The sequence below is a fragment of the Corvus kubaryi genome, unplaced genomic scaffold, assembly GCF_017639235.1.
Source record: "Corvus kubaryi isolate FWS band 111438036 unplaced genomic scaffold, C.kubaryi_AGA036_p1.0 37397, whole genome shotgun sequence".
In the NCBI taxonomy this organism is placed as follows: domain Eukaryota; kingdom Metazoa; phylum Chordata; class Aves; order Passeriformes; family Corvidae; genus Corvus; species Corvus kubaryi.
The window spans coordinates 21,366,441-21,391,585 of record NW_024581136.1 but is presented as its reverse complement, the minus strand read 5'-3'; the positions used below and the strand labels follow the sequence as shown (position 1 = coordinate 21,391,585).

Sequence of the window (25,145 nt, the reverse complement as noted above, 5' to 3'; positions counted from 1 at the left end):
CCTGCGCTGCCGCGCCGGGGGCGGGGGGAGGAGGGGCGCGGCCGGCACCGCCCCCGCGGCCGGGGGGAGCGGGACCAGGGCGGGGCTGGGAGCGGGATCGGGACCAATGCCGGGTGCTCGATGCCCGGGGCTGGGGCCGTGGCCGCTCGGCCGTTGGAGGTCGGTACGGCCAGTCCCGGGACTGCTGCGGGGGCCGGCCCAGCCCGGGTCGGCCCGGTGGAATTGCGGGGCGGGCGCTGCGGGACCCTTCCCGCGCCCTGCTCGGACCGCACAGGGCAGAGGCGCGGCGGGGCCGGACATCCGTGCGGCCGCCCCGATGCCCCCACCGGAGGCCGGGAGCGGCCGGGATCGGTGAGTACCGGCGGTGGCGCCTTCCCGCCCGCCGCGAACCGGGCTGGCCGGACGCGGCTCCCGGAGCTCAGGGAACGGCGCTGCGCTGCATACACGGAGGGCGGTCCTCGGGGGAACCCAGGGCGATCACGGCTGTGCTGCTGGGGCAGGGCGGTGCCTACTCCTGCGGATGCACAGAGGGTCCGGCGCCCCATCCTTCCCGTGGCCCCGCTCCGCTGTGCCGTTACGGCCCCTGTGCAGTCGCTGCATTTGTGTTGTTTCTATAATCTCACGTGTGCCTTTGCGCCCCTCGGAGAGTGGGCGCCTGCCTGCCTCGCCCCTGCCCTCCATCCTCCCGGACCTCACCGGTGCGTCCCTGTCTCACACACCAGCATCTGTTACATTTTATTTCTGCGACGGGTTGTAACTGGCGATTTTGGGGTTTATTGTTCCAGGTTCCACCAAGTCTCTATTGCAATAGTTTAGTTCCACATTCCTTTACAACACCCGAGACTGGTGCCATTGGTTTGCTGCACTGAAACTGGGCCCTGGGCAGGATGGCTTGGCTGCTCCAAGGCTGTCCTGGGTCGCAGGAATGTTCACCATCATCTTTAAGGGCACGTTTCAAGGCAATTGCTCTGTTTTCCTCAACATTGAAATTGGTGGGGGGATCATCTTGCTTTTGATCAGGGTCGGTTTGCTTTACTGGGTGACTGTTGTGATTCTTGGAGCAATGGACACTGGTGGGATGTGGTGTGGCTGTCCATGTCAATAGCTTTGTGGCTATAATTCAAGAAGTTAGATCTCCTACCTGAATATGCCAAGGCATAGTATACAATAAATTAATCTGCCTTTTCCTGACCTTTCTTTTACCTTTCCCTTTACCTTTCTTTTCCCTTGCCTTAAGTCCCCAGGTATTTATAATGGATACCCCTACAGCACACTTCGGGGTTTCTTAGTCCTTTAACAACCTAGTTCTGTTATCATGGGATTGAGTGTTGTTTAAAACTAATTGCTTGGATTACAAGGTAATTGGAAAGGAGCTCATTTGCATCTTTTACCTTAATTCCATAAGGGTTTTTTTTTTTTCTTTATTTTATTTTCACAGTGCCTTTACCCCTCTGAATTTGGACAGCATCATCCATGTATCCCAGATATCTTCTCATGTCACTGTATCTACCAATGAGTTACAGTCTTTAAAGTTGCTTTCAGCTTTTAAAATAGCTAAAACTTTTGGTGAAGTTTGGCTTGCCTTCATCATCCTGCCTCCAGAGATTCCTTCCATGGCAAGGAGAAAAGGTTCTTTTCTGTCTGAAAGTGCTATTGAGTGTCGCTTCTCTATTTAATGCTGGCCTGTAGGAGGTCCCAGTTAAACATTCTTACTGGCACAAAATGGAATGCATCCATCTGACATGAATGGGAGGCTGATGGGCCCATTAGTTTTAGAGTTCAACCAAAATGTGTTTGATTTTTTATTGATTGTCTTCAAGTTGCAATAAGGATTCCAAATTGTGTTACTTTAATAAGTGGATTTAATGGATATAGAGACAGACATCTCATGACCCAGGGCCAAGCCTTGAGGATTTTGGAGCTGCTTATTTTCTATGCTTAGCATCATTATCCCTTGATTAATGAGAGGTGGGCTTCTCTTGGACAGCAGGCTGCTTGGTACCAGCATGCAGGTATCTCACACAAGAACCTGTGGGTTTCCAGGACTTTAGCCAAAGGCTATGCCCCTCTTGCCAGGAAGGATCTCACCTCCTCACATGTGCCCACCCTCTAACACATTTGTCCATCCCTTCTGCCCAAGGAGCATCTGTGCCTTCCTGAGCCCTTGCAGCCCAGCATCTAGTCCTGCTTCATGGGAGGCAGAGACCCCATGGTTACTGCCAGCCCAGAGCTGGGCCAGGGTGGGAAGCTGCTGCTTTCCCAGAATCCAGAGCCATGCTAGGTTGTTGTGTGGTGGTTCATTGCTTTGCCTCTTTGACAAGTGTTTCACCTGTGTGTCAGAGTGCAGAGCAGGTCGGGTAATTTTGTTGCTGCCTCATGGGGAATGTTACCTTTTGTAATAGCTGCACAGACGAGGTGATCAGTGGTGTGAGGGCAGTTTTGGTGCGCAGAATATGTTAGCGATACAGGGAATACAGACATCTGCTTTTAATGATACAAATTGGAAATAACTGCGTGGAAGTCTGGGATCTGCTTAACATAAATGGTTGGATCAGAGTAGAGGATTTTGCACCTACTTGGTAGCTTAGCTTCTAGTCATGTTATTTGTGAACCAGCTCTAGTAATACATTTAGAAAGTGAAGTCTAAATTGGGTTGCTGTTATTTAATGTTACAAAGCTACCAGCTAACTTGTATAATTTGCAGATTCAGCAGTCACCAGTGGTATTTCTGAAAATCATGATCCTTTAATTTTATTTTCACTCTTAGGTGCCTCATTTGATTGTGTGCTATGTTATACAATCGTTATAGTACTGTTTGTGTAGGCAGCAACACCTTTGAGACTGTTGGATTTAAGAAAATGAGGGTGTGCCCTGTATGTCAAAGATGTAAGAGCAGGGACCTCCAGGGTTGTTGGGGGTTTTTTTGCTATGAGAGTTAATTGGAATTTGAGACATTTCTGAAATGAAATATTAACATATGTATGAAAATATCCTTGTTAAAATTGATAGATGTAGTGGGTCATTTTAACATCAGTGCCTAGACTCACATATGAAATGGGCTGATTGTAAGCTATACCCATATAGTAAATAGTTGTGAAATCGTGATTTCTTGCATTTTAGTCTCTTCCTACATTTCACCTGGTAGTTGTTCTTTCTGGAATTCAATTCTACACTACAGCCACAGTTTGGTAGGATTTTGTGCATCTTGTAACAATTACTGGTCTTTTGCTTCAGTTCAGAACTTTGTCTAAAATTGATGTTGGATCACATCTAAGGAAAATAATCATTTGGAAGAATTTTAAAGTACCAGCTGCGCTTAACCAGAGTGTACTCACTATTTACAGCTTTGTGAGAAACTTGACTGCTTTTATATTAACAGAAAAATTGAAATTGGCCAAAGACTTGAAGGAGGATTATGTTTTGTGAGTAATGTAACTTGGGTCTTTCTATCAGGCCTTGTGGCTACCAGAACTGCTGCTGTGCTTGGAATGATGAGGCAGCCAAAGGCAGGACTTCTTACAATAGGATTGTTTAGGTTGGGAAAGATCTCTGAGATCATTTAGTCCAACCATTATGATGTCACAAGTTCTAACTGTTTTTCACCAAATTGCTGTTTTTCACCAGTTGGAGATTACTGTAACCATCACTTACGTACAGACAGGAGGGCAGTCAACCACCAGCAGAATGCAGCTGGGCTTCTTTGTGGAGATAAACTTCAAAGAGCCAGGGCTCATGGGCTGCAGTGCTCAGCTCTGGTAGCTGGTGGCCACGTGGGCACTGGTCTGGTGACGTCCCCTCCTGACCATACTGGGTTCCTGCTGGGTTCCTGTGGCGGTCTGTCACTTTACCACAAGTGCTTTCAGAAGTGCAGAGGGAAACACCAGTTTACGAGTGCTGCAAGTCAGCAGATTCACTTTTCCTGGTGACAGCCGGGAGCAGTCTGTGTCAGCCTGGCGAGGGTCAGCCTGGGCAGGGTCCTTCCATAGCTACCCAAGGGACTTGGCTGAAATCCCAGGAAGCCACCAGGGACTGGGATGAGTGTTAGCTAGAAACAGATTATGAAAATTACATATTAATGTGTGGAAAACTTGAAACTAGGTTTAAAAAATAAGGTAATTAAAAATGCAGCAATCATTACGACCACAGTGCAGAGTTTTATTGCACAGCTACTACACCTGTGGATGAAGAAGTTCCTGTCCCATGCCAGCATAGCTGTGGCTGCGCTGCAGAGAGCCTTGTACAATGGCTCTTAAACAATCCAGAAAGTTCTGAAAAAAGGTGCTCTTCTGGTGTATCTTGCATTGTTTGGAACAATGATTTAACTCATGTTTACTCTCCATGGTGAAAGTTTCATGTCCTGAGAGGATTTTGGCCTGGTATGATTTTGCCAATAAGACAGCTCAGCAAAACCTTTGTCTTCCTAATGATCAGTTATGTAAGCAGTTCTGAAGGGTTTCCCTTGCTTATTCTTTATTTAACCATCAAATTCAAACGGAGCAAACCTAAAATGTAACTCTGAAAATCAGATGCGAGCGTAGGGATATGGCTATGTCAGATAAGAGTTTGAAATTGCTTCCATTTCAGTGGCTTCCAGAAGTACTTAAAATAGGAGGAAGGCCTGTTCTTTGTGGATGTGATTTACAGAATGGCCGAAGCACTAGAAGAGATGTCTAAAGTCATGGAACTTTGCTCAGCTTTAGGATTTATTTTCTGATGGCCAACAGAAAATAACCTTCATCCTAGAAATTAAAGTACATTGTATGTAAATTCTTACTTAGAGAGGTAGTCTCTCGTTCATAATGGTGTCTTTGATGAGAGTCTCTATAGGAGTAAACAAGTACAGAGTTAGGCCCTTATGACACAGCTTTCTATGCCTCACAGTTACCAAGCAGTTGGAGTCCTGGGTGTGCTTAGATCCTGCAGTATTTTGTTTTGCTTTAAGTCAAGCAAACAGAACCCAAATAGGTAACTGTTAACTTTTCAGTTATGAAATAAGGGTATGAAACTGTGAAATTCATTAAGTTTGTAGATAGCTTGACACAGTGTAGGGAAGGTGGGAACATACTCAGTCTAAGGTCTTTATGTTATTTTGCCCAAACTCGTGGTGACTCATCACATGCCTCTGGCAACTGGCTGTTGCAGTGGGTGAAAGGTTGTGTGGAAGTTAATCTTAAAAGCCAAAACTATGGCTAAGAAATGCAGTAAGAGCGTTGGAGAAGCACAGAGTTAGAGGGAGAGAAAGCAGAAAAGTGGAAAATGAAGCACAAGCAGCACAGGCTCTTGACACAGTCATTTTTTTAATGGATGTTTGTGCAGTGTGGTTTAACAGGGACAGTTAACAATCTTACTGTGGTGTAAAGTCTGAACCTCTGACATCTCTGCACACTTCACTGACTGCAAGAAGTGATAGGAGATGAAAGAGAACATTTAACTTCTCACAGGCATCATCTGCTTGGTTTTTTCTCTGTCACAGTTGACTGGTAGAACAAATTCAGCTTTTTAATAGCTGATCTGCATTTTTTCACTGTGCTAGCATGCATTAAGAAGAAAACCCAGACTTTTCCTACTGTTGTGTTGTGTTATGGTGCATGGCAGGAACATGGGGACCCTTTTCCACGGGACACCATCCTGGGCAGCAGCATTCTCCCGGCTGTGTCTTGGTGACAGGCCTGACAGACGGTTCTGTTTTTCTAGTTCACAGTTTCTGTAGGTGATTGTTTCTGCACCGCTCTCTGCTGCACGCTCAGTAACCCACATGGTGCAGCTGGGGAGCTCTGGAGCTTTGTTCAGGGTGTTATTTTCTTCATTCAACTTGCTTTCACTGGTAGGATCTGTAAATATGTTTGTCTGAGTGCTATTTCCACCTCTGATCACAAATATTTTTGCTGTTAATGCTTGTTAATTGTTAAAAATCCAAAGGATTTTTGGATCACAAATACATAAATTTATCTGTGATACACAATTTCTACCCAAAAACATTCACTGTCTGCAAAAGAATTTGATAATAATTATGAAGTCTAAGAAGCCATATTTTCCCAGGAAAATGATACAGTTCTAACCTTATAATATACCATATTTTTCTTTAGCCACAAAAAACTTGACTAGCTATAAGCAGCAGTCAACTTGCCTGCTGTTAGCTTGTCGGAGAAGAGCCAGTGTATATTTAATATTTAGAATATTTTGGTGTGAATTTTTGGTAGTTGAAGTACTACTTAGTTTCATCATGGAGAGAATGATTTCTGCCATAGGTGTAGTGCTTTTCTCTCAATTGCATCCACTCAAATAAATATCACATTTTTGATGAACAAAGTATATGAAAATTGTTCTGCTCAGAATTGTCTATGTAATCCTAGAAGAGGTGTATTCAGTCTGAAAGTCTAATACTGTGCAACTGTAGAGCAGCCACTCTGGTACAAGTGAAAGGAAACATTAAGAATATAAAAATGGGAGGAACAGGGAAAAGCAGAAAAGAGTAAAGGGGAAAGTAGCCTAGAAATGATGTGGTTTCATTTAGAATGTTTTCTCTTCTTTCAAAGTACCTCTCTAAAGACAAGAAATCATTCTGTCTCTCAACCAAACTGTTCATTGTGGAAGGTGAGCATGTAGCAGGCTTGACGACCAGAGTCACTGCCAAGGCTGGTAAAGCTGGGACAGCTCCTTCAGCACTGCACTCACCTGGCATCCCCAGAGACCTGGTGGTGCTTCAAGAGGTTGTGGTCTTGCTTTTACCCACACCATGAATGGGCTGTCCCCCAGCGCCACTGCTGTGACCACACAGTAAGTGCCTGTGGAGGAAGTGTCAGATCTCAGGCAGGGTGCTGTTTCGGAGCAGACGCTGAGTTTTTGCTATCAGCCTTTACGCAACTGGGAGCAGAGTCATGATGGTGATACTATGAAGAAGAAGAGTCAAGTCATCTGCTGTGTAACTCTCCATCCTCACCTGTCTGTATTGCTGACATCCTCATGCATCAGTGGTGCTTGCACTGCATCACCAGTTGGTACCTGGAGTGCCTACAGCTACTCACACGTGCAGTTTGGTCCCATGTGTTTTGAATGGTAGAGTTCCCAGCAGGTGCTCAGGTTATGTGAAGACAAACATGGGACAGATGCATCTAACACAGTTCGTCTGTACTCTGTGTCCAGTTGGCATAGTGCTTTTTAAAGCTTTGTGACTCGGGTGGGTTACATTTAACTAGGACAGTGGAAGGATTCCTCCCATTTCAGTTGTCTTTGAAACTCAAATCTAAAATGCACAATGAGGACCAATTTTCTTAAATGAAAAAAAAAATGACTTCTGCATGTAAAAAAATCTTCCAACATGTTAGTACTGTGGCTGAACAATCTGAACTACTGTCCTCTGCTATACAAACCTCCTCCTTGTTCTGGGTTAGAATAGTGTGTGCTTACAGGAGTTGGGACAGGCAGCATGGCTTTGTTACAGAGCTAGAAACAGGTGTCATTCTAGCACTTGGCATTGCAAAAAAAAACCACAGAAAAAGAGAGGAAGGGAACATTAGTACCAGCTAGACTATTTTGTGTGTTGGTAATAGACACCCATTTTCTGTGTTACCATTAGTAGGTGTTTGTGGAGGAGATAGTGGTGACTTGCTAGCAAGTGCTCAAGCCATGTATTAAACAGCGAGGGCATTTCTGAGCCACTGATGGCCTGGTTTTGGATAGAGGTTAGCAGGGTGAATTGGGATGCACTGGGAGCATCCCGGTTCCCTGGATCCAAAGAGAGGAGCTGTGCAGAACGTGTTGGTGATGGTGATGGAGTACAGTGGGGAGTGAGGTGCTGGGCGCAGGGACCCCTCTCACCGTGCTGGGCACGTTTCGGGTGCTGTGTCCCTCTCCAGGCAGTGCTGTGGTCGCTGCTTGGCCTAAGGTACTGCAGCTTTAAAATGAAGCCTTTATACACTGTAAGAGCAATTCCACAGTGTTGTCACCTGCGTGCGACAGCTCTGGGATGCCAGGCTGGCTGCTGCTCCTCCATAGTTTTCTGAGTATGTTTGCTGGTTTTGGAGTGAAATTTTCTCAGTAACTTCCCGGCCCCTGGCACTAGATGGAGCTTCAATCTACTTGCACTTGGAAGTCTGTTAAGTTTAACCAGAAGTTAAAAACAGAGAATACATGAAGATATGCATGCCTGCTGCTATGCTTACAGCATGTCTTTCCCTGTTTTTTAGCAGAGTGGTGTAAATTATAATTTAAATTTAATCTAAATGAAAATTAAAATATTGCAGCAGAATCTCCTTGATCTAGTACATGCATTATAATCACTAGCACCCTTTAATGTACTCTCAGGTTCGTGGCAAAAGTTGCTGTAAGTTAAATATATTGGAAATGTGCTGCATACTTAAGCTAATGCCTCGGGTGAGCTGAATAAAGGTAATGCCATTTCTGAACAAAGTACCTTGTTATATTTCAGGGTGCGGTGGAGATGACCACCCGTTCTGTTTGTTGTGCTCATGCAAGAATACATTTGTATTTTCACTTTGTGCTACCAAAGCTAACATTTCAGAATCATATTATAAGTCACTTCATTTTTCCTCCATGTTACCCTTAAAAATATTGAACAAATAGAAACAAATAAAAATGAGCTTTGAAAAAGTAGTGTTCACACTTTTCATTTAGCAAGGACCATGTCTCACAGGCCACACACACATATCAGAAATTTATGACCATCTTTTTCTTCCGCATAAGTAACTGGAAGTAGATTTAGTTTTGTTCTTGGGTGCCCATGGTCTTATCAGCAAGAGACTGGTTTAGTCAAAACTCTTGTCCAAGCACTGAAGTAGTGATAAAAGAAACTGAAGCTGGGAACCAAAATGGTGACACTCAGAACAGATTTTGTCATTAAAGCACTGAATATTGTTTTGTTGCTTCACTACAAAATCTGACTTTGAGTGTCAGTCTTCTTCAGAGGCTTTGTGCTGACCAGCAAGAGGATAGGGACAGGTGGGGTGCCCCGAAGGCCTCAGCAGGACAGGAGGCATTTGGGGGGTGTCCTTAGACGTGACTGGCAGAGATTGCACAGAAATTGTCATTGTATTCTCTTCTTACCTGCTTTTTGATAGATAAAGAAAGCTTTGCTTGTTTTTTTTAAATAAATCTGTTATTTGCCTCAGGAATGCCTGTTATGCTTGGTCTGGGACATTAGAGGAAGGTCTTTCGAAATCTCACACCTAAACTTCACAGACCTATTCCATCATTTGCCATTGCACTACATCTGTCACTCTGTAACCTTCCAGGGAAGTTGAGTTTCAATATTTATTAATTTACAAAATGTTCAATCATTTTGGTTCATTTTGATTTCTCTTCAGTGAGCAAATGAGGGTGTGAGCCAAAATCTTTTGTCTCTATCACAGCTGCATATTAATAGGTGAGCAGGCATTTTGTCACGTTGCACCCCTCTGGCAGAGACAAAACCACTCCTTGAATATGAGAGGCTGAGGCAGAACATGGGCACTGGACTGCCCTGCAGCAGCAGGACAGATGTGCTTCCCATGGTGTTCAGAAGATCTTTTCCTGGATCTCTGGAGACTGTAGTTGCAGAAACACAGCCACTTGGGAATTCAGGCAGCTGGTAAACAAGGAATGCTGGAGCTCCAAGTCCCTGAAGTGACCGGACCTGAAGGCTGTTGTGAGGAAGAGGACATTTGCCGGAGCAGGAATTGGACTCCAGTGAGCCTGGTTCTGCCACCTCTGATGGCTCTTCTCTTTGTCTTCCCAGGTCATAAAACACTTGTGCTTGAGCTAGTTCCAGCATGACTGGCATGAGAATACCTGCCAGGAGGATGGAAGGCCTGTGCTGTGCATAACTTCCAACCCAGCCTTTTGCAGGGAACCAGCTCTCAGTTGGTGAAGGTCACTGGATCAGGGCTTCCTCTCCTTAGCAGAAGAATGTGGCTGCTTTTCCTGTTTTCCTGGCCAAATTAGGTGTGTTTGGCTGTGTACTGAGTGGCAGTAGCAATCATCTCATCAGGCTTCAGACACTTGCTGGGGGGTCCCGTTTGGGTTTTCTTGGCTGAGTAGTGTGGGACAGGAGCTGGTAAATTCTGTCTCCACTGGCCTCCTGAGGGTCCTGGTGCCTCTGGCTGGTTTTACCTGCTCCCACATGAATATTGCCAAATTCAGGGCAGAGGCACAGGAGAGCAGCAGCAATTTTATTCCTTAAGGGCCGCTTGTAAAGATAACAAGCTAAAAACTGGTTTACTCAGGCAGGCTTTTGTTCTGCTGGTATCAAAACAAACCCATTTTAATAATTACAACATTTTCCCTATATTGCTTTCCGTGCGATTTTTCACAGACCACACAGCAGAACCACCTGCCTGCTATTGCAATATATTCCAAATACAGCAGAGCAGCTGAGTCGTACGTAACAATGCTGATGCTGAGCAGCTGTTCTGTTTCCACCTAGAAGAGCTCCATGTTGCTGTGATTACCTTGACTGTAGGACATGGGTTCTTTTACTTGTTGCAAGTGAAAAAGTAGTGATTCATAGAGTAACATTATTGCCACGGAAGTGTTACCTGTCCTGAAGGAGCAACAGGCTGTCTGTGTGGACACGTGTGTCAGCACACTGGGACTACAGTCCAAGCACCTGGCACTGTACAGGTACAAGTCCTTGTAACAGAGAAGATCCTTTGTCCTTCAGGCCATTAGTGAGGAATTCGTTTCTGCTTTCAAATCTGATACTGGTGACTAACAATTGCTCCAGCAACTGATCCAGTTAAGGGAGCAGTTGTTCAGTGTGTTTAGAGGAGGCTAATGCAGTGCTACTGATAAATCTTTACTGCTCTGTTATGTTAATGCCAAAAGAAAGAGTGTTTGGTTTTCTTAAAACAAAAACAAACCAACCACTTGCTTTTGGGGTAAGCCCCTCAAAAGTGCCCTGTACTCTTTTCAGTTCTTTCTACTGAATAATTTCAGCATAAGGCCCTTGTAAAATTTTCTCTTAAATGGATTTAGTCCAAACCTCTTGTTAGGAAAGAACAAGTTTTAGACAGAAGATCTTTCTTTCTTTTTTTAATATGGATAAGGTCCTTTTACAAGCTCTAGCCAAAGAGCATCTTGTTAGTTGAAGCCACTGCTTGTATGGGAAGTGAAACTGCTTCTGGGAGAGTGCAAGCAGTTCTCCGTGTTCTGCCCCCACCATACAGCCCAGCCAAGACCTGCCTGTTCCCCTGTCACCTAGGGGACACCCTCTCTGTGTCTGAGTCTCGGACCGGGGAGGAATAACTGGCATCAGGCAAACCACACCCAGGAACGAAACAGAGCAGTGCAAGCAGAGCATTTGGGCAGCTGCCGGGGCAAGGGATGCCAAGCTAATGTCTTTGATTTCCTACCTGGTCATTTCTTCCCACACCAGAACGGAGCTGGGCAGAGGCAGAGGTGGTGCTGCTGGCTCTCAAATATATTCAAATAAGTGCTATAGGCTGGTGGCGATCCAGACCTCTGTTTCAGGGTAGCTGCCAGCTGATGAGCAGCCTTCCTGTTTCCAGCAGAGCCTGGCTGTGCCCAGGAGGGCTGCACACAGCCTTTCTGTCTGTTCCCCCCAGCCAGAAGAGCAGCAGTCACACCATGTGCTTTCATGACAGCTCTTGGAGCCAGGGGTCCTGGTGCCCTTCCTCGGGGCACCCAGGAAGGGGTCTGCTGGGGAGCCCAAACCTTGTCAGCAAGCAGAGGACTGAGCTCAGGGATGTTGTGGGCCACAGGGGCTTCTGTCCTTCTGATGGTCCTGCTCCTGCTCCCCTGCAGCAGACCAGGAACTTCCATTCCACAAGAGCATTCTAAGGACTCCTCAGCCTCCCCTCATCCCATGCCACTAGGTGTGGGGATTGGAGCAGCGTATTTCTTTCTGCCCACAAGCCACAGACGCAGCCTCCCATTGCTGCCCAGGCTGGCACTGCTTGGCATCCCAGCACCATGGTGATCTGCAGACACACAGGTTACCCACTGACATGACTCTCATGCTGTGGGCACGCAAGGTGGGAACTGCTATTCTTCGTGTGCCACATCAGTGTACAAAGCAGCAGCTCAGGTTTAATCCCCCTGGGGAGCTGCCATAGGAGCTGCCTGTTGGGACCATGGCATTGCTATTAGACCCAGGTGATTAGGGAGCACAGCAGGTCTGCTCCAGTATTCAGGGAGCATGTGTTCCCTTGGGAAGCGAGTGGTGCTGGGCCTGGGTGTGAGCCATGGTTTGGGTAGAGGCTGAAGCCAGAAGTCTGGCTCTGGGAACTGCTGGCTCCTGGTCCTGTCCTGAGCAGAGCATGGGTTAGTGACCAGGGCAGGAGCCTGAGGAGACACCATGCAGCAGTGTGGGAGCAGGACAGGACTCTGTGTACTGTGTCCTGCAGCTGCTGTCCTTTCCCTCCTCTTGGAAAGGCTCCGTCGTGGTGCTCCCACCTGGTGAGTACACAGCACAGAGCCACGGCAGCAGCAGCAGCAGCAAAGTGCTGTGGTAGTACCCTTGGAGTGCAGCAGCTCTCCTCAGAATAGCAGGGACAGCCACCGCTCCATGAATAGCAAACCAAGTGACCTAATTCAGCGTGTGCAGCTCTCATGGGCAGCCCTCAGCCGCTCCATGGCCACCACGCTGTGGCTGACTCATCACTTCCAGAGTGGCAGAGATTGGAGCTCTCAGACCCTAAGGATTTTGCTGGTCTGTTATTAATTTTAAATTGATTAAAATGAATTTTTAAAATACCAGGAGACACTTGCCCAAAGAAACGGTTATTAAAAAAAAAGAAGGAAATAGTTGGTCTGTGGGAGTTAACTGTGTGCTTAACAACTGCTGGCTCCTGCAGCTGGGAACACCCGTTGCAGCTTGGAGGAGTCCTATGTCAGCTGTTCTGTCCTGGCAGATTAGCAAGAACAGGATTAATCCGTCATTATTATAAAAAAGTGAGAACTAGAAACTGTCCTTGCTTATACCCAATGCAACCCCCTGGTGTCCTTTTCCATGGCAGGGTGGTATTACAATCTCAGCTACATGATTTTGTCCAGAACTCAAGATCTCCTGGGGAAGTGCTTCCCTGCAGGAGCATCCCATTCTCTCCAGCATCTCCCAGTGCCTGACAAAGCTCCTCACATGGTCCCGAGACTCCCTGGGGTGGCCTGTGGGCTGTCTGTACCAGGAACAAGTTGTGGGTCCCCTGCTCAGCCTCCCAGGGAGGGTGCCATAGCCGGGGTGGGCAGGACAGATGGGTGGAGGATCCTTTTTACTACTGTCAGAGGGCAGTTCTAAATAAGCTTCTCCCCTGGGCTGTTCTCACTGCTGTGCCTGCCCCTGCTGTGCCAGGAGGAACTACCTTACCCTGTGGAGCAGGGGGATTGTTGTCTCCAAAGACTTCCATCTGCTGCAGTGTAACTGCACAAGTCAGGCTTATGTGGAGAGATGAAGCTTTTCCCTTCTGCGTCTCCCCTTTCCCACTGGTGGGGCAATGGGTGCAGCAGCCAGCCAGCAGCCCAGGACTGCCCAGAGACCCGCCCAAGCCACTGCCACTAGGGATCCTTCTGTACCGTGGTGGGCTTCCGAGTTGTAGGAACCCCTTTCTTGGAGGCTACAGAAACAAGGTCAGAGCTCTATCCACATAGGGATTTCTCCCTGAGAGTTCATCCTGGGGCCATCACCCCTCAGCATTCTTCACACCGCTCTGGAGGGGTATGGGGCTGCATGGTCAGGATGCCACACAAGGTCTGGCCCCAGCATGTTGGTAGGGATGGTTCCATCTGTTCCAATGAAAGTCAGGGCAAGCTCAGGCAGCATAAACAGATAATTGATATAGCTTTTTGTCCAGTAAATAAACACCAACAAATTAAAAATTAAAAAAAATAGGCAGGTGGAAGGCTCTGTGGTACTTCAGAGAAGACAGAGCAGAAAGCTGAGAGGAGTAAAGGAACAGAATATGAAATCCACCTGGAGACAATGAAGCAGCAGACGTTGTCTGTCCTCCTCTTTTATGTCTGTCTAAAGAAAGAGACTTGTTATTGCAGTGAAACCGGAAAATGAAAATTAAAAAGCAAAACAATACTGAACAATAGAAAACTTCTGCAAAAACAATTTGACACTTCCTATTGATTGAAGTATTGAAGTAATGGAGCAGCAAGTTCTACCAACTTGCATAAAAGCACCTTTGGTCTGCTTTAAAAATCCTTGTAAAAGATACAGTGATGTCACTCCTGTGCTGTTCACCTGTCTCTTCTCACCTGTAGATGTCAAAAGCTGAAGTGCTTTAACTTCATGTGCCAAAGCAGAACCTATTTCTCCTGCCTCTGCCCTGCACGCAGCAGTCATCCTTGCCCATGGTGCTGTACAGCAGGTGTTGCTGTGGGAGAGCTTAGCTGCTGGAAGACAAGAGAGTTCCTGCTCACCTCCTCAAGCATCAAGTTGTGTCAGCTGGGGTGACTGGAGAAGCCCATCTCCTTCCCATATCCTCTGAGACCAGGTAGGATGCATTCCTTCTTAGGGCTTGATGTCCCACCATTGGCAGCAGAGCTTTGTCCTGGGTGGTTCTCACTTGCTGTGATGTGCTCCCTTTGGTTTTACCTCGGGACCTGGGAAGGATGACAAAGGAGCAGTTTGTGTTGTGTGGCATGTAGATAGATGTTCTATCACAGAATGGCTTATGTGGAGGTTTTAACGTGTTTCAATTTCTTTCCAACCAAGAACTAATTTTTCAAATTAGTAAATGATACGAACAAAATCCTTTTTGTGCTCAGACAGAAGTAGATTTAGTGTTTTACTCAAATTAGAAAATTATGAAGTCAGGTAGGAGGAACACTGGGTTACAGAATGTTCTTGCTTCATTCATTTTGCCAGTTATAGTTTTAGTTTTAATTATTTATGACACTCCATAATGTACTAGTTAATTTACAGTAGCATATTTTGGTACGGTAATAAAATTAGTGACATGAGGGTTACTTCAACACTCGCTGTTTACCATTTGCTGAGTAATATACACATTACTTATGCATATATTAGAATGGCTTTAAAGTATATGTAGCCTCAGCTGGAGGGTTAAGGTGTTTTAGACATGCTTGTTCTTCATATAGTTAAAAATAGTGTTGTCTAAGACCTGATCCTAGTACACGAAATCAGTGCCTATTCATGGAAGGAAGGTTCTGGCAATGTGAAATTCTTTCAGTTTTTGTAGGGCCAGGCCTCATCCAGCAGACATTAAAGAGCATTTTAGTCTTTTAAGGGCAATATTCTTATATAAGGTTATTTTATTCCTATTTTTTTTAGATGAAAGTGTCCAACAAGCCTGCCTTCTCAATCCTGTACAAGCTGCTGCAGAATCTGTTTAAGCACTACTGCTGTTTATGAGAACACAGGTGTAGGGGGAGAAAAAGTGCTGTAAAGTGAAAAGTTTCATGTTCTTGTGCACGATAGATGACTTTGAGAAAACAAAATGCTGTCAAGTTCACAAGGCAAGCAGACTTGAAAATAAAGCAAATATTTTTTCACACTTTTTAAAGTTTTATCACTCAGCTGTGCTATTTCTAGTAGTTGTAGACATAACATTTTGCAGAAAGAAATTTGACAGATCTATTCAGCTGGCAGTACTGAGTTTCCCTGTACTGATACCACATCTTGCCAACAATCCTATCCTCGGGTGGGAATTGTGTTCGGTTACCTACAAGACAACTGGCTGCCTTCATTATGCATTTCCATTTTTTTGAGCCAGAGATAAGACATGCCCAACTATACCAGGAATTAAAACAACCCAACACGTCTATTCTTGTTGGGTGAAAATGCTGCTCATGGTCTTAGGGCAAAGCAATTGTATTCTCAGTATTGTCACAGGTTCTGCTTTTTAGTGGTAATAGCTGTCAAGCATCAAAAAACCCACAACAAACAAACCAAACCAAACAAAACCCAACTAAGGATGCTCTGCCTAGCAAGTGTCTTACCTTACTCCCTATTTTGCTTGTTTTAGCCCCAGGCTAAGGGTACTGCTTCTGAAACAGGAGTGATTCACACACTCAAGCCCTACCCACAGCCAAACTGAGGGTTTCCTTTTCCTGCTCACCCATAATCTGTGCCTCCTTTCTGTCCCTGGAACAGAACCTGAGGTGCCCTGCCCTAGGAATCAAGCCCCTCACCCCTGAAAGCGCAGTGCCCATCATGGGCATGGCGCTTCCTCAAGAAAACTTGAGAGAGACCCAATATGCATTTGCTTAACTTTCCACAGAATCGATGTCCAAGGTAACATTTGGCCCATGGTGTTATATGACACCAGCTTGCAAATAATTCTGCTTCTAAGCATAAAGGCTCGGGGAAATAAAAAATTTTCCTGTTAAGGAGAAATCTGCAACACTTATTTGAGTAAACCCTTCAACATAAACTTAGGCAGGACTTGGTCAATCCAAGTTGGGAGATGCAGAGTCTTTCAGTGGCTGTTGTTTTCTACATTTCTTGTGTGTGTATATTGCAGAAGGGCAGAAAAATCACTGAAGGAATTACTCTTTTTTTTTTTTTTTTTTTTCTTTTAGTTTGCTTCTAAGGAGATTGAAAGTAAGGAAATCTCACCAGGAGGAACACCCACATGCAGGTACCAAATGCCTGCACGCACCTACATTCAATTGATGCAAAGAAGCTGAATTTAAAATGTGCTACAGAACAAAGCAGGGCCAGCTGGAGGATTTCCTGCTGGAGAAAAAAGCCTGCGGAGGCAGTGGGTCGGAATGCTGAGCAGTGACACATTCCTGATGGCTGTAAATAGTGCATCTGGGAGGAGGGGAATGGGAATATCTTGATTTGGTTATTTGGTTTAGTGAACTTTTCCAGTTAATGCTTTTTTCATCTAGCATTCAAAATGTTTGTGGGTTTTATATTTCTTTATGTCTATTAAAAATATGTACATATACATATATATATATATTTATATATTTGGGGTGAGGTTCAGTAATTATTCATTATAAGAGGCTCCAGAACTACTGTGTGTCTGTCTCTTGTGCACAACAGAGCAACAGAAGATACAGAAAACGGTGTCTGGGTGGTTCTGAGCAAGGTGCCTCATAGCTGTGCAAGCGGTGTCAGTGTTTGACTTGAGCAAGGCTTTGGTTGTCGAGCGCTGGTGCCGCGCCGTGGCTGCTGCTGCCAGGAGCGGGACATGGGGCCGTGGCTGCCCACGGCCTCTCTCTGCTAAGCTGGGAGTGGGTGCTGGAGCTGTGGCCACTTCCTGGTGCCTGGGAGGGAGAGGGGGCCTTGGGGAAACCACCATGGCCATTCCAGTAAACGGTGCTGGCACAGGCAGAGGCAGCTGCAAAGGCAGCTCCAAAGGCAGGAGCCCCAGGTGCCACTGCCAGCAGGCACGTGTGTGGCACAGTGCTGCCACTTCTCTTTTTATCCCGGCCTTGCCTTGTCCTCCCATGCCGGCACTAGAGGCAGGGGATGACTGACCGGAGCGTCACGGGGAGCCAGACCCCTGGCATCTGCCCCATGCAGCTCCCATGTTCTGTCGCTGCTGGCTTTCCTGCAGTGGTGACGATGGCAGGTGACACTTGCTCCATGAAACACCTTGCGGATTTGACTGTTTCACAGACTTTTAAAGTTGCTAGTATTTCATTTACCAGGGACTAATAAAAAAAAGCTTGTTTGAGTCAAGTAAAAATGCATTTAATTCAGTACTTCTCTTACAGTTTCAATCTCACCATACCTCTAATTTTAACTGTAGGCTGAATCATTTCCATCCTACTGCTTTAAAATCAGGCTAGTTCTGCTATGTTTGGGAAGTACAATGCTTTTTCTCTCTCTCAGTCAGATCTGTCCTGCCAAGCTTCTATCACTCTGTGCTCTTGGATGTAAAAATAACATACAGCCAAGGATGATTTGCAGTTAGTTTTATTACTGTAAGCAAAATTGAAACATAAAGGATGCCAGCATACATTATGCATATTGATTGATAAAAATAAATTAAATGGGAAGTATTAGTTTCAGTGAAATATTTAACCTTGTTCTGACATAATTCTTCAAGGCAGAGTTTGCGTTGTGTGTGCAGTACAGTCATTCCACAGGACTTCTCTCTGGGTTTTGTTCCTCTGTGGCTTGCTGGTTCCTCATCTGCCAAACCCTCTGCTGAGGCTGCAGTGGTTAATGTTTGTCTAATTAAAGCACTGTCTTATTCCCTGTTCTTAAAACTACCTGATTTGTTTTTCACAAGTCCAAATGCTTCCATTTGAGATGGACTCTTGGCATGACAAATACAGGTGGAATAGTTGTAGCCTGGCAGTGCTATAAACCATGGAGACAGCTGTGAGGTGAAGCCCTGAAGCAGGTCCAAACACTGTATCTGTAACACCCTTGTACTTGTGGGGAGAGAGAGCAGAAATACAAGGGAAACACCATGGTATGCGTGTGATCGTAGCACATCAGATATATTGCACCCCTGGGTCCATGGCTTAGGATAAGCATGGCAAGACTAAAAATACGCTTAACGTGGCACGAATCCAAGATTGAGCAAACTTGGTCTGTTTATGTACAAGATCTAGTTGTGAATCTGGGTTGATCTAATTTTGCATTCAGAGTTTGGCTTCTTCACATGAATTTGAATTGTAAAGTAGTGGCTGATATTTATTTTTACTTTGAGTTAATTTGAATCTGCATCTTGGCAACAACTTTGGTCTTTGGACAGTACAGGCTGTAATAGAAGTGTATAGAAATGCATTACACCAACTGATGTAGAGTTGTTTCACCTCTCAATATGGAGAAAGTCCCAGTGCCGCCATTCCACCTGGAAGCAGAGCCATCCTGCCCTGCCACAAAACCGTCTTGTCCTGCCATGGGGCCATGCTGACAGAGAGAGGGTGCTGGAAGCAGTGAGAGGAGCCCTGGGTCTCCACTGTGCAACGGCAATGTTCCTCCCAGGCTGGCACATGTTCCACTTGCTAATGTTATGTGTGGATTGTGGCCCATAACATCCTTCCTTGTGAAGCTTTGCTTTATTTCCACTATCAAAAAGGCAGGACAGATCTCTGCTCGCTCTCAAGTGTGACTCAATTTGCACAACCCCTCCAGTTTGCCAGGCTAGTGCTGGAGAGACTCAGCAATAGTCCCTGCTTATGGAGACAGGCCAGCAGTTGTCAGCCATGTTAGTGGGAACAACTGATGTTTAACATAAGATAACTTGGTTTTAGTTGGCTTTGCCTGTCTATTTTCTGCCTTTGAGTAATTTCAACCCCAGTTTATCGGTCTGCTAGGTCAAAGTAAAGCACCTTTCAGTCAGCTGTTTGCCCTGATACTCAGCCTGACATCAGCAGGACCAACGGCAGTGATCTGTGGTGATTATTTGTGCTTCCAGAGGCTGTGGGATCTGCCCAAAGATCAGCCCCGTGGGACTGAGCACTGGACAAATGCATAGCAGGCAAGTGGGCAGCAGGAGATGTCTGTGCATGGGTGGTTTGTTCACTGACTGAGTGCAAGGCTGCGCTGATCTGACTTGTCCTGCAGCAGCTGCATCATCTGGTTGTGCCTTTCCGTCATGAACAAGTAGGTAGGTGTTGGCCACCAAAACAGGCTGTGCTTCATTGCCAGCTCCCTAAAAGCTGCCACCTGAAAAGCTGGTTTTGTATCTGTAGCCATAGACTTATCTGCTGTTTAAAAAAAAATGTGTACAAATGGATCCCCACCCAGCTAGGCAGACACAAGTGTCCATGTTCATTTGTCTCCTGTCCTAGTGACTGCTGCCCTATTGCATCCCATATTGTGCACGGAGCTTTCCAGCTCTTGCAAACAGATGGTGATGGAACATAGAGCAGCACTGACTAATGTCACTTGTCAGGTGCTTCTAAAGGACAAGGTGGGGCTGAGTGTTTGGAATATACTTAAGATTATATATTCACCTGATTTCCTCCATGACTTCAGCTCAAAAATAGAAATGGTCTTAGTAGAATACCCTCTTCCTGTATTGAAGATAAATTTGTTAAGAAAAATGTAGACTAAAATAAAGGAACACTTAAAAATATCAAAAAGCAAACAAAGGTGGATTCAGTGAATAGTGTATGTCAGAGCAGGGCTTCAAGTAGGTGGTCCATTTGTGCACTACTTACTTACCCAAATTTGGCTTCTAGGTAATTAAACTGACTATTTTTGCTAGTGTACTTTAGAGTTTGAAAGCTGTAAGCTTTTGAAAGCAAATTCACCATTTGCAATGTAACTAAAAATGCAGGCATTGGTTGGAATGAAGGTAATATTTGGTTGAGGAAACATTTTCTGTTCTCAGGCTGATTTAGGGTGTTTTTAGGGTATTTGATTGCTGCTTAGATGTGCAGTATGCACATTTCTAACAAGTTACTAACAAGTTAAATTCATCAGAGTCCTGAGACCAGATTTCTTTTCTTACCAGTCTCTTCCAGTGTCTAGTTCAGCAGAGAATGGGGCCCAACCTCTTGCTTCAATAAAGAAATTGCTGATACTTAAGGTTTTTGGTAGTATCACTTTCACTTCTCTTATCATGTGAAACCGAGGCCAAGACCCAAATCTTTGGAGTCAGAACATTAGTGTTTGGTGTCTCAAATGAAAGGATGAGAGAGCAGAACCAGACAGGAAGATGTCTCAGTGCCCACGGGAGAGAGGCTCAGAGGTGGGTTTAGGTGGCCACAGCTTAACCAGGCTTGTAATGAACCAAAGGTATTTGAACAGCATGTAACACTTCTGTTGATTTTAGCTTTACCTAAATGAACTGAAAAATAATTTTTGAAAACTTCAAGCAGTTTTTGAGGAATTCATAGACTGGATTAACTTGTGTCTTTATTGAACATAGAGTATAATTGGGAAAATGTGCATTTCCAGCTTTCAGAAGGTTGTGGCTTTCACTTTTTTTAAATCAGCTTTTCTAGCTCTGAAATAATGAAAACTACCACTGCATCTGGAATAGTACTTCTAAAAAGATGCATTGTTCTTCTGAGCCTTTACAAAGGCATTTCAGTGCCTTTCACATGCTACAGATACAAAAAAAAAGTTGGAGCATGGCAGTTTTGGGGTTGTGGGGGAGCAGGAGATTGGGGGGCAGGGAGTAGCTCTCTTTTAAATTAGTGAAATGTGGTGCTAAGTCAGGTTCCCTCTGAAGCAGGATACCTTGGCTATCCTGATGGCTCTTAACCTTTTTTCTTCTTTGAATTGGCTGCTGATATCAATCCATTGTCTGCTCCAGCACTACCTGTAGAAATTTAGCCTACATTCCCCAAAATGAGCCTGTTTCTTCTTGATCTGTATGGGAAAGAAGAAATCTGGGTCTCTGTTTGCCAAAGGATCTGTTATGCCCACTCAACTTTCTCCTTCTAGACTAAACAAATCACATTCTCCCTATTTCTCACAGAACTGAAGGACAGCTGAGGCTGGGACCTACAGGGATCATTTAGTCCAGCTCTTCTCTTCAAAGCATTCTCCCAGCTCTCTCAGCCTCTCCCTGTATGTCAGGTGTTTCTACACCCTCATCATCCTCATGCCTCTTCATTACACTCTCCAGCATGTCCAAGTCTCTCTGGTATTTAGTGATGTTTAGTATTGCCAAATCTTGAGATCACACCTGTCCCAACTGCTGTCCTGTTCCCCAGCAGAGCACTGTACACAAATCCTGTTCCTTCCCAGTTTCTGCAGGGTGTTCTTCTTTTAGTGAAATGCTCTGTAAGTCACTTCAATCTCTGCATTAACTCTTATGTAAGCCTTTCCCTGGCTGGCAATGGTAAAATGAGATGCCATAAAGTGCAGCTGAAGAATGAAAAATAGGATTTCTTCTGTCGCTGGTACCATCAGTTTGGTCACTTCAATCTCCCTTCATGAATATGGACTTTAAAAAGTAGAATTACAGATTCCAGGGGTAGAAGATTAAAAGATTTAGTAAATCCTAGGAAAAAAAAATCCTTCTTCTGGCTGTGATGAAGAGGTTAGAATCCATGTGTAGATAGAGAACTAACAGGTAAAGTTACTGTGGAATTGCAGGAACCACACCATGAGCTTGTCATGGAGGCTGCTCTGAATGGGAGAGGTAGCAAAACTAAAACTGGGTTTGTGTGTGGTGGCTAGAATTGGGTCCTATGAACCAGAAGTCTCACTATGAACCACTGTCTCAGCCTCTCCCTTGCTCACTGATCTTCACAAGGAGTTCCCTGAAATTAAGTCTTCGGGTGGAGAGTGTCTGGCAGTGGGGAGAACTGCCTTGCACCCAGTGACGAGGACAGCAGTGCAGAGAATTCCTGTGCTGTAGGTTCATGCTGTAGCTGACTTTGCTGGCTGCTTCAAGACAGGCTGGTTCCAAGCCCCACACTGAATCCCTGACCTGTGCCAGGAGCAGGAGCCCGTCAGACATGGCAGTCCAGTGGCACACATGATTTTGTGTACATTAAGTTTTGTGTAATCTGTGCAGCTTTGGGGCTTTATAAACAGTTTTTTTGGCAACGAAGAGAGACTGCAGTGATGGAACCAATGGGCCTTTGTGAGGCACACAAAACCCTCTGGAGAAGCAGGAGGGGACTTCAGTCTGGGTGAGGTACAGAGTTTATTCAAATTGAGTTAATCATGTAACTGATTTGCCAGAGAGGTTGTCCAATAACAGGGTGTTTGGTGACTGATCAAGGGGTGAGATGAGAAGATCTGTGGCTGTTCAGGGGCAGAAGGGAGAGCGAGTCACTGATGCGTGGTCTCCTGGGATTAATGTGGTAAATGGAGAGCAATCACAAGTGATTACTGGCATTCAAAAGCAGCTAATCTGGTCACTTGTAAAGTGCCAGTTTGCATCCTTGCCTTCAGAAAGGGTTTATTCTCCTATCTGTAAAACGGTAATGACAGTCCCTGCTCAGCAGCCTTGCTGTGCCATGTGTTAGCAGTCATGGCTACTGTCACTGTTTGAAGTGACTTGTCACTGTTACTTTCCTTCGAATTGCAGTATTTCTGCTCAGCAAAGGTACAGCTAACCTAGAAGGAAAGGAGTGAAAACAGCAAGTGTGAGATTATGTGGTGCACAGGAAGAGGAGGCAGCTCATTCCAATAAAGCATGTGGTGGCATGTTGAGGTGGAGCTGTGAATCCAGGCTGCAGGATGCAATCTAGGATCTGCCTGGGCTTTGAAACTGGATGTGGTAATTGGATGGCAGTTTTGTTCTCTGCTGCTGTGGCTAACAGTATTTTGGAAAACAGCTTTGACACAGACATACATAACTGATGACAGTGGTTTTGTGAATGTAGATATGAAACAACCAATCCCTGCCCCAGAACACAGCAAGTGGTGACTGGTTTGTCCTCCGTGGAAACTCCCATTTATTGCAGCGGCAGCCAGGGCCTTCTTACAGAGCAGTCTTACAGACCCATAGAATTGTTTAGGTTGGAAAAGACCTTTAGGATTAAATAGGCACTTTCCAGGTGTGATCTGCGGTGTGTTGTGATCCTGAAGTGAGGACATGGGGGTAAGATGTCCAAGTTGGACCCTTCTGTTACAGAGGAATGAAATCCTGCTGCGATGCAGCAGCAGAGCTAATGGCTTCCTGAAGTCACCTAGAGCTGGATCTTGGCTTTGGGCAGCAGCCAAAGCAATCTTGTGCAACTGGACAGAAACTGAGAGAAATGGGACTGTAGGTGACTGTTGTTAGATTGGGATGGAGAGGGATTGGCTGTTGTAGCAGCCCCCTCTGCTCTGTCAGCAGAGCAAAGGAACCCTCAGCTGCACTTACGCACTGAATACTGCATGGACCAAGAACCTGTTGGGTTCCAGCATCCATGGGGTGCTTCCTTCCAGAGACTGTTGCATGCCTATGGCAGAGATGATTGCAGGCGATACAGGGTGCGCCGGATCAGTGACTTGCTGTCTGGCACGGCTGAGATAGTTTCAGTGAAACTCCTGGTGACTAGGCAGCCCAGCTGACACCCCGCTGTGCCTTGGGCTGGCTGGAGGGCCCGTGGTCAGGGATTGTCGGCACCACAGTGCTCTCTGAGCCGCTGCCCAGGGTGAGCTCACAGCAGTTATGAGTGGGGATTTCTCTTGCCACTGGTGGGCTGTATCCTGTGCTGTTACCAGGCAGAGCTGCAGTAAAACATCACTGGTGCACATCACACATACTGCGACAGGGGCTGTCCTTAACTGTGGGAGTGTTCTTCTGTACACCAGCTCCAGACCAAATAGGGCTTGGCCTCCTCCTCCCCTCATGCAGGGACGTTGGGAGGATGAATCTCATCTGGTATAGCAGCATCCAGACACCTCACAGGTGTTCAGTTACAGTAATATCTGCCTCTTCCAATGCCCAGAGGGATAAAATAACTAAGGGGGTGGGGATGCTGCTCATTTTTTTAACACTTTATTTCTCTTCTATTACGTGGGTTAGAGCCTTTGTTCCAAACACAGTCCAAGCTGCCTTTGAAATCAGCAATGTGACTGCATCCTCATGCACTTCATTATTTCCTTTCTTTTTCATATAGTCTCATTCTGTTTCTCCTTTCCCTAAAGCAAGCAGCCTCCATGGTGTTTGCAGCACTGCGGTTTGACACAGAGAGGCTGGGAAGCTGATCCATGCAGTGATTAAGTCACTCTCACAAGGTCATGCGGTCACTCGCTGGTGCCGCCAAGAATAGCACCCCGAGTCTCTTGGCTCTCGCAAGCCCACCCTCAACACTCCAGCCTCCTTTCCTTGATGAGCATGATGTGATTCATAATGCAGCAGCTCTGCTGTGAGGCTGGCTACCTCTGCGATCCTGCTGCAGCTAGAGAGGAAAGCAGTCAGGCTCAGGCAGCAAGAGAGATTGCATATGCCTGTAGCAGAAAGTCTAAACCCCAGAAATGGTATTTAGCAGCTTATCTTATCTACAGATAAGCTCATAAAATGTACTGACTGGTTAAAAATAGGTTTTAAAGTTCTTGGCAAACATCTCGACCTTTTTATTCTTTGTTTTTTGCTGCAGTACAAAAATACTGTTTCAATTATTCTTATTGGCTTTTCTTGGTCTTTTTGGAAAAGGACCAAATTATTGATTGGTGTTTTTAGCTTTTAATTGTGCCTCAAGTGCTAAACTTATTCCTACTATTTGTTTGCAATATGTTTAGGCTATGTTTAGGCAAATGCAAATGTAAGTGGTTATTCAGTGCCTTTGGCACTCTGAACAGAATGTACTGAACTCCTGGGGCTTGGTACAAAGCCTCAGCCTCCAGCACT

The 25,145-nt window shown here is 45.5% G+C and overlaps 1 long non-coding RNA gene across 9 annotated transcripts in view; it reads left to right on the top strand.

Moving 5' to 3' along the window:
- The first annotated feature begins 86 nt into the window (after positions 1 to 86).
- LOC121671271 overlaps positions 87 to 25,145 on the top strand; it is a 72,334-nt gene continuing 47,275 nt past the window's right edge. For 4 of the 9 annotated variants that reach the window (XR_006018458.1, XR_006018457.1, XR_006018454.1 and 1 more), the window contains exons 1-3: positions 87 to 351; positions 14,221 to 14,453; positions 16,504 to 16,562. This is a non-coding gene — a long non-coding RNA (uncharacterized LOC121671271). Of the gene's footprint in view, positions 352 to 785; positions 14,454 to 16,503; positions 16,563 to 25,145 lie in introns of all 9 variants that reach the window. The other 5 variants (XR_006018459.1, XR_006018460.1, XR_006018461.1 and 2 more) reach the window with 3 other exon arrangements.